Here is a 9,393-nt window from a genome sequence, read left to right on the forward strand (position 1 = left end):
TTACCCCCTAAACTTTTCAAAACCGTCTATTTTACCCCCCTGGGCGGGTTTTCGGCGGCGGCTTTGCTACAGTAACAACAGGGGTTTGGTACAGTAACAGCGGGTTGCTACAGTGACGGTGTGTTTGAATTTCCTTTTTTTATTTATTTTCGGTGAATTTTTGAAAAATCATAAAATAAAAAATCTAATTTTATTGGACTCCACGTGAGTAGATCTACACATGTGGAGTCCAATAAAATTAGATTTTTCTATGATTTTTAAAAAAATTCACCGAAAATAAATAAAAAAAAAGAAAATTCAAAAACAACAACACCGTAGCAACTGTACTGTAGCAACACTGTTGTTACTGTAGCAATTCTCCAAAAGCTGAATTTTTGTGGACATATTTCTCATAGTGTTATAAACCCCTCCATAAAATTTCATGTTGTTTGGAGATCGTTTGACTATGTTTTTTACTTTTCCCTAAAAGCACTCTTTCTCGGTCGTTTTGGTCTCCGATTGCTTCCTCATCTTTCTAGCATCATTTCTTAGGTCCATAGTACTGCTGTGACTACGTGATCTTGGCAAGTGCTACTTGAGGGGTTCATGGATTGTATATGGGACATAGGCCAAGTTCTTGCAAAGAACTTTAATCGGCTCTCATTCAATCCCCCCCCCCCCCCCCCCCCGAGAGCAACCGTGTCTCTGCTGCTCGGCTCTCTTCCTTAAGTGAAACACACACGTCGAAAAGGATCAAGAAAACTATTGAAGAGTGGAAAGATATAGAAAAGTATTTTTGTGCACATAACTCTTCAAATGGTGACTCAGATAGTGAGCTTTAGAAAAAAAATATTGGAGATGCTCTAAGGTTAGGAAAGGGCAGCCAGCATTGGCGCCTTTGTTCAGCGCGTGGCCGATGCCTGATCTCCACTGGTAATATGGATTGACGGCCTGACGCCTCATATTTACGCGGAGTGCTTCATGGTTTTTTTCGCAATCGTGTCCTTGGTATGTTTTTCATTACTAGCAAACGTGCCCGTGCGTTATAACAGAACCCAATAGTATATAATTCGTAGCTCATATGAACACGGTTAATAAGGCCGGATCACATGTGAGATACGTAGAGCGCGATCCAACACATATTGCACTTAGATTCTGTATCCATTGTCGCTAGACATAAGTTGTTCTGATTAGTATGAGTATGGGTTATGAGTCCACGTCCCATAACATGAAAAGCTGGACAGAAGAAAGTCTTCACTTCCCGGATAGTTAGGAGAAGGTGGACAGATAAAATAAAAATGAAATTTAAACTCTTTAATAATAGATATAGATAAATACTATGTATAAATGTTTAGATATAGATAGAGCTGTTAAGCTACGAAGAGTTTTTGAGTTTTGGTTCTTTTTTATTTTTTTGTTCCGTTAATGCCCGTGTTTAATTTTTTTCCACCGTTCCATCTCTATTCTCTAGCGCGTTTAGATTTTCTTTGTTCTTCAGGTTTCGAGTTCAATTACGTCCAGTAATGCCTTTTCGTGTTCAGGTCCGGTAATTCATGCTTCCAGTTTCTTTTCTTTCCGTCCTTGTTGGTGTCCGGTTTTCTGTTGGCTTCGGAAGCAATTTTTACACGATTGCTATCATCCTCACAAGTAGTTTGGAAAAACCGGACCAAAAAATGAAATAAAAAAAGATAGTTGGGATGTATGATTTAAGTACTATAGTTAGATGAATATTTGCTTTTAAAAAAGATGAATATTTTTGACTTCTTAGGGTTCATTCACCGCCGTCTCTGTATTCTCCGTCGAGATCCAGGAACGACCCCTTCTCACCAGCCCTCAGCTCCCCAACCAAGCACGTGAAGGACGCGGCGGTGACTGTGCTCCCGGCTGCGGTGGCGGCGGCCGTCCCCGCTGCCCGGGGGGTGCGGGTGGCGAGGTGCGCGCGTCCACGGACGCGGCGGTCCGTGGTGACGAAGCTAGAGGGCGGGCTCGGCAAGCCGGTGCCCACCACCAACTACCACGCCTGCTACGAGTACCAGCGCCGCTGAGGGATGCTCGCAGTGTGGCGGGCGATGAGGAGGAGGACGACGTCGACGACCTGGAGGGCGAGTTCGGCCTGCAGGACTGGTGGCGCGGGGCATGACGATGACCCGCAGTACGTCGCCGAGTCCATGCTCAGGGCTAGAGGCGGACCGACCTATAGGGCGAGCTTGGGCGGCCGCCCTAGGTCCTCTCTGGTGAGTTCCACTAGTAGCCTTAGTTCTCTCGGCCGACGACGGCATCCGTCAAGCGACTCAGCGAGCGCAGTCGCAAGTTGGTCATCTGCGTGAGGTTGAAGAAGATGCGTCCTGCTGGGCTGTCTAGCAAATAAGGCCCATCCCCACCCTAGTCCTCAAGGGTCATGGCCCATTTTCTGGCCCAATGGCAATAGGGCTTGGCGCAAGGCAAGTTAGAAGGACCAGGGGCACACGCACATTCGCTCAATCGCTCGCATAGCAGCTCAGGAGCTCAGCAGCGGCGCTCCAATCCAACTCGCGGCGGTGCTCCACTGCTCTAGGCTGGCATGCCATGCTCCTTGCCTCCCTTCTCCGGCTTCCCCGTCCCTAGCCCCTAGCCCCCTATGCCGGCGTCCAAGTGAGCGGCGGCGGGTGGCCCTGCGCGCGGCTGCACGGCTACGCTCGGGCGACCGAGGAGCGAGGACGTCAGCACCCAGCAGGCAGCAGAAGATGGATGGGAGAGGAGATGAAGCGATTGTGGGAAGAGATGAAGCTAGAGCCGGCGATGCGTCTAGTACGGCGAGGAGGTCGGCAGCTCCAACTCCATTGAGCCAGAAGCGGTATAAGAAAATAGGTGCTGCCCTTAATCCATTATCCATTGCAAATTGTTAGTCAAATAAATAGATAAAGATTGATCTCTGACTAGTGAAATCAATTCAACGGTTAATTGGTTTTGCAGATTTGAAAAGCTTTTTTCCTAGTACAAATTCCGCAAGCGATTGGTTACAATAGTATGATTGGTTGGAATATAGTGTGGCTAAGGATGCAACATTTTGCTTCTATTGCTTTCTTTTTAAGCAAAAGCCCTTAGAAACACATTTTGGTCATGATGCATTCAGTAAAGACGGGCATAGTAATTGGATTACAATATAGATAGGGTATACATACATAGTTAGATTGGTATATCGGTCAAGTTTTGTATCTGTACGTAGCGATCTGCCCTAGCTCATATTTTTGGCTGGGTCCGCCACTGCTCAGGGCACAGATGAGCTACGGCTGCGGTGGGGACGCACATCCTGGCTTCAGCCCGTCCCCAATGTGCCGCTCCTCACCAACGGCCAAATGGTACATACATGCTGCTCTTCTCTTCCTCTGCTGCTTGCATTGCTTGCTTTCGATTGAAGTCTGCAGGCTAAGACAAGCAAGCAAACGAAGCCATTATTGTTATAAAGCAACAAATAGTGATACTTAAGTGAATAAGAATTGCTATAGCTTGTTTGTCCTCTGCCTGAAACTCTGTTGTCTAAAGGTCCATGATTGCATAGATAAGTCACCCGAATTGTTGTGGAGAAATATGAATATGCCAATATGACACCCAAGTGTTTTTTCTGCTAATTAAACATTGTCATGTATTGAGTATGTCCCTTTTCATATTCGTTGTTCCATGTGGGATGATTTGAACAGTTGATTCAGTTACCTATCTGAATAATATCGCTTAAACTTGTCTTTCCTGTTACCTTAGCATTTTACATGTCTCAGTTATGAACTCTGGATATTTGCTAGCTCTTTTGGTTCAGATGATACTCCATTTATTTCCAATTCCATTGGTGTCATCACCCCTGCATCTCAGCATGGATGGGATCAAACCTATAATATCATGATCTATATGGTGTACATTTGTTTCCTTATTGTCTGATGCTTCTATCAAGCACTTGTTTGATAGGAATTGCATGTTGTTTTTCTTCCAAAGGAAGCAGCTCATCTTCTAATGTTTGTTTATTTTTCAGGTCATCTGAACCAATAGGTACTGGTGCCACTTTCAAGGCCTTGAGGGCATGGCTGCCAACAACATGGCTGCTAGCCTTAACCAGCAGATGATAGCAGATGAAGGGAATGTTGAACGCTCACATAATGAAGTCTTCTAAATCATTGCCTAGTAGTTGAGGCATGTTTAGGATTGCAACATCTTACTGATCTTGGATATGTGCAACTGCATATCGACTTACTTTGTATGAACTAGTTGTAAGGTTGCTAGTTGCTTTGCTTAAACTTCTGTATTCTTCATAGCTCATATTGTTCCAGGCTTATAAGCATTTGAAATCGCTTGGATATATCGTTGGAAGATTTGATGTTCCTTGGACAATGAAGCATAGTTGTACTTGTGACACTGATTAGAGCTTAAATAGAGTAAGACTAAAGTTATGATCTCTACAATTAATCTAGTTCCATGCCTATCAACTTTGTATCAAATTATCACCCAAAGGTTTCTGGTGACAATACTCTGTTTTTCCCTTCCCCATACTGGTCTGAACAAGGAAAAAACACTAATGAAACTGAGGCATTATTTATGTTGACTAGGGAAAAAGGATTGGATTGGCTGAAAATGTCAGATTAGAACTTGACTAATCTATGAATGCATGTGCCAAGTATATCTATAATAGGTTTGGCTCTGGCACTGGAAATGTCAGATTAGTCACCACCTGAAGTTGTCTAATACATCTTTCAGATAGATAATAGTGATTGTAAGACTGAATTAGTGAAAAAGACGTACCAAGTACCAATCATCATAAAATGTAACCACAAACACAGAAATCAAGGTTACAAGTAGCATAACAGCCATGGTGGCTTTGGAATTACTTAGCACTAAAAGCCTAAAGCAACCAGTAATAGCTCCAACTCAAAGCAATCCTACATCTCAAGCCATATCCAGCCCAAGGCAAGGGTAAGCTCATTTTGTAATGGGTAAGCTTCATGCCTCTAATTCAATAGCCTGAAAAAATGTGCAATCACTTTATTTTGACTGATGATCCACCAAATCATTATCTGTAACGTTGGACATAACTAAAAGTACGCAAGCTGATAATACAGTATGGGTAAGTTCACTGTAAATATGTTAAGATAGTTCCATTATTAGTAAAATTTGGTGGTGGTAACTGGTAAGCAATCTGAGATGCAGGAATCTGAGAAATGAACAATAAATTAAGAATCACTGAAACTAACAGCTGACCCATGGTGCACCAAACTTCAGTTACTTCAACATTGAAAAAACCATTACTAATTGGGCTATTTGATAATCGACAAGGCTAATTAGAAAACTAGACATGATAGTAGAATGACAGTGCTTATCAGACATATACAGTAGCCCAGTGAGAGGGTTCAAAGTACTACATGGGTTCAACTGGTCATAGGCTCACATCACTTCGAGATGACCAAGCCAATCTTCAGATAAATAAGAAATTGTAGATTCAGATCAATATGAAATTGCAGGTTCAATACAGGATAACAAAATCATATAGATTGCAAAACTCAAGGCATATATAACAGAAACAGTGTTGCGTCTTGGGCATCCCAAGACTACAATACAATTACCAGATGAAACAAACAATAAAAGAAAATCACACCATAAATCTCTTTACATGATGTCGAACAGGTTCATCAAATAAAATCTGCCCTACAGAGCATGGTTTCATTTTAACTAGACTTACAAGTTCCTCTAAACCAGAGTTCACTTACTAGCCATGTACTAACTATAACCAGTGCAAATGATTGCAAATCGAATTACACTACTAACATATTCTCAGCGAACAAAAACCTAGAGAAAAGGAAACTGATGATCATGTGGCAATGTTCAAAGGATATGAAAGAAAAGCAATATTCTCTAGTAAAGCAGCGAGTGCAGGGTTTCAGTTTCAATTTAGTTGAGGGCAGCATCACAAGGTCCAACTAACTACTAGGCTTGCGCTACACACGACTGAGTAGCATGACAACACAAGCATCACTTCAAATGAGTTATGCACCAGCGTACCTATTATACAACAGCAAGCGGATCCTTGGCAAATCATATACCCAGCACATCTTTAGGGAGCTTTGTTTCCAACAAATGAAGAGTAACATTAGCCATAACTAGACAATCCTCATAGATAGGTAGTTTTTAGCTTTGATGAACATTACTCTTAACTACCTCTTCTCTCATGGAGCATGTTCGACGATTGTGACCCTCACCCTTACACAGGGTACATTTCATCTTAGATTTCTTCTTATTTGAAACTGACTTCAATTTTTTCTTCGGGGCCCCTCTGCTAGGAACATGCATGGGAACTAAGACATTTCTTGACTCTGCAGAATCAACATCTAGGGTTTGTGGCAACACCGGACCATACCTCGTGTCTCTGTTCTCTCCTCTATTTGGTAGGATCATAGCAGCTTCCTCATGCAGAACGCGTTTGAGCCGCACATATGCTTCAGGTGAATGAGATGCTATGAAGGATGTAGTGTGACTGATATTGCGTAGCTCATGGTACCTCTATAGGCTATCGGAATAGTCATACATGGTGCTCTTCCTTACAGGAGGAAATGCACTCTTGTCCCCCCTTGTCCACCTTTTCAAAACATAGCAGCCTAGAAGCTCGCGTTCTTTGTGATAGCCCAATACAAAGAAGATGTGTGAGCAGGGGGTTCCAAGGGACTATAACTTAAGATAAGAACAAGAAATTCTCTTCAGATTGCCTTCATCAACACATATCTCGCATTTCACATGGTATTCTCTATCTCCTTTATCCTCCCTGCCAACAATATACTTAATCGTATCATAGCCATCTAGAATCTCTCTCGCAAAACACTTTTTTGGCTGCTTTTATGCAGAACTGCACCATGGCAAAAACTCTTGGTGTGAATGATTCCGCAGCCTCTTTCTCAATAATTGAAGCATCTGGTTCTCAGCATGGCAAAGAATTCGATGCTTGAAAGTCCAGATTTGCTTCATTACTGCGCAGCCGTGAAAGGCAGTGGTCAAAGTGCTCTACCAGCTCGAACAGTGTCATTTTATGATCTAGATTTACCTAAAACCTAGAGTTTAGGCTTTCACTCCACTGGTTGCTCCTCAGTCCTAAATAGCAATTATCAGCATGATACGTAGCACACCAGATTTCCCTCCTCTCATACATCTGATACAACCACGACTCCTTATCTATAATGTTATGCTTATCCAAGAATTCCAGCCATTTCCTCTCAATATCTTCTATGGAGAAACACTCATAAAGGAAATACCTGAAATCATCCTTCACACCATCATCATGAAGATTACGCACAATGTTCTGCTCAATATGCCATATGCATTGCCTATGCGATGAATTCGGCCACACTAGCCCGATTGCTCTCTGCATAGCAAGGTCTCCATCAGTGATCACGAAAACCGGATGCTTCTGAACCATGGCATCAGAGAATGTGCTAAGAATCCACACATATGACTCAATTGTCTCCTAGGAAATAATTCCACATGCAAAAAGAACTATGCTGCCATGGTGATTCACCCCAATAAAAGGAAAAAGGGGCAGGTTGTACCGATTCGTTTTGTACATGCTATCAAATACGACGACATCACCAAATGCGACATAATCAAGCCGACACTGACTATCACACCAGAGTAGTCCCTTGAGGTGCCCTTTCTCATCAGTATTGTAGTCGAAGAAGAAATCAAGATCCCTATGTCTTCATTCTGTCAGGTAACTGATGACTGTTTGAGCATCACCAGTCTCCACCTTATTGCGATGGAAAAAATTATACAAGTCCCTTGATGTAAATCCAACCTTATCATACCCATCGTATTGCATTTCTATAATATCCATTATCTGGTGTTTGCGGATCCCAGAAATTTGCATTGCCACAATATCAGCTTTCTGCTCGTCGCTGATTCTTCTATGTGAACGCAGAAGACAAGTAAGGTCTCGTTCCGCCATCGGATGGTTGTGTTCATAGATGAAATCCTTCACATACCACTGCCATGTGTTCTGATCCCGTGCAATCACAAATTTAGCAGGGCATTCAACATGAGTAATATTCCGCGGCTTCATAGCTGCAAACAAACTTCCGAAGGGTCCTCTCATTGTGGTCATTGCCCCACTCACAATAGCTTTTCCTCACACTAAATCCTTTCCCGCTACCGTATTTGTTATAAAATCAATATCCTTCTTTTTCACTACCAAACATCTTCCTAACAATTTTATTATACTCCAGCAAAGAATCAAGACCTAGCATTTCCTCCTGCATCAATTAAAAAAATAGAGTACATTAGTATGCCACGTCCTACAAAGATATCTTATGCATAACAGGTTCTTTGCCTACATGCAATCATCAGTAAAGAAAAAGAAATGACCAACCCTAGTTAACAACTCCATCGCAAAGAGCGTCATGACAACAGCAAGTTCGAAATTAGATTGCTCAAATCACGTGTGCAGTTATAAGCACCACTTAACCCACCAAAAATAAATAAACCTATATGAGGAATACAATATATGCCAAGAATCAAATTCACAAACAAACATTGTTTACCATGTGCATCAATGCCATATAGCACATGTTCAAAACTGTGGCACCAACAGATTGCAGATAGATAGTCACACATCAAAAACAAGTTTAGTAGCAGAGCATGCAGCTGAAACCAGATTTCACCGGATTATATTATCACTGCTGAAAAGGACCTGACACATTTTTATGATTTTCAGCTGTGCTTTATCTCACTAATAACCAAAGTACAGTTTACATAATCCTCCAAGCAAAGTATGTTTGTTTAAGATGGCCATGTCCTAGCAACGAGCAATGGTTTATCCTGAAATCAGGATATCATTCCATTGACACTGTTCGCAAGTGAGATGAATAGAATTTAGAATTTATGAATCCATCGTTAAGTGCAAAACAAGTGCTTGGATCATACACCGGAAACAAATGCATTGTTGCATTCCCAATTCATGCTATATGAGATAAATCAAATGCAAAACAAGTGCAGAGGACGGGAACCTTGGCCTTCTGCGATTGGAGCTCGATTGGATCTAGATCAGAGAGTTCTCCATGGCAAGCGCTGTTGACGAAGAGCACGGGGTGGCCAACGGGGGCCAAGCACGTCTCCTCGGCAACTGCAATGACGGCGCCAGCGGGGGCACGGGCCGCAAGCGCTAGGCGCGGGCGCAGGTGCCGTTCGCGTCAGGCGGCGGCGCCGGGGAGGAGGGAGGAGCAACAGCGCTAGGCACGGGCAAGGGCAGGCCGGCGACGATGGCGCCACGCGAGGGTGAGGGCAGGCCGGAGACGGCTAGGGCTAGCACGAGGGATGGGCGCCGGTGTTGCGGGAAGGCGGATGTCGGGTAGGTCGGCAACGTTTTCCCTTCACATAGGAGCTCGGGTGCGTGGGCGGGCCGGGAGGTGGGCCGGC

General features: G+C 43.3%; 1 pseudogene; it reads right to left on the bottom strand.

Annotated features, from left to right (window-relative positions):
- Positions 1 to 7,209: 7,209 nt before the first annotated feature.
- LOC136509531 (protein FAR1-RELATED SEQUENCE 5-like) lies at positions 7,210 to 7,927 on the bottom strand (annotated as a pseudogene).
- Between the last annotated feature and the right edge of the window lie 1,466 nt (positions 7,928 to 9,393).

The sequence above is a fragment of the Miscanthus floridulus genome, chromosome 15 (genome assembly GCF_019320115.1).
Source record: "Miscanthus floridulus cultivar M001 chromosome 15, ASM1932011v1, whole genome shotgun sequence".
NCBI lineage: Eukaryota > Viridiplantae > Streptophyta > Magnoliopsida > Poales > Poaceae > Miscanthus > Miscanthus floridulus.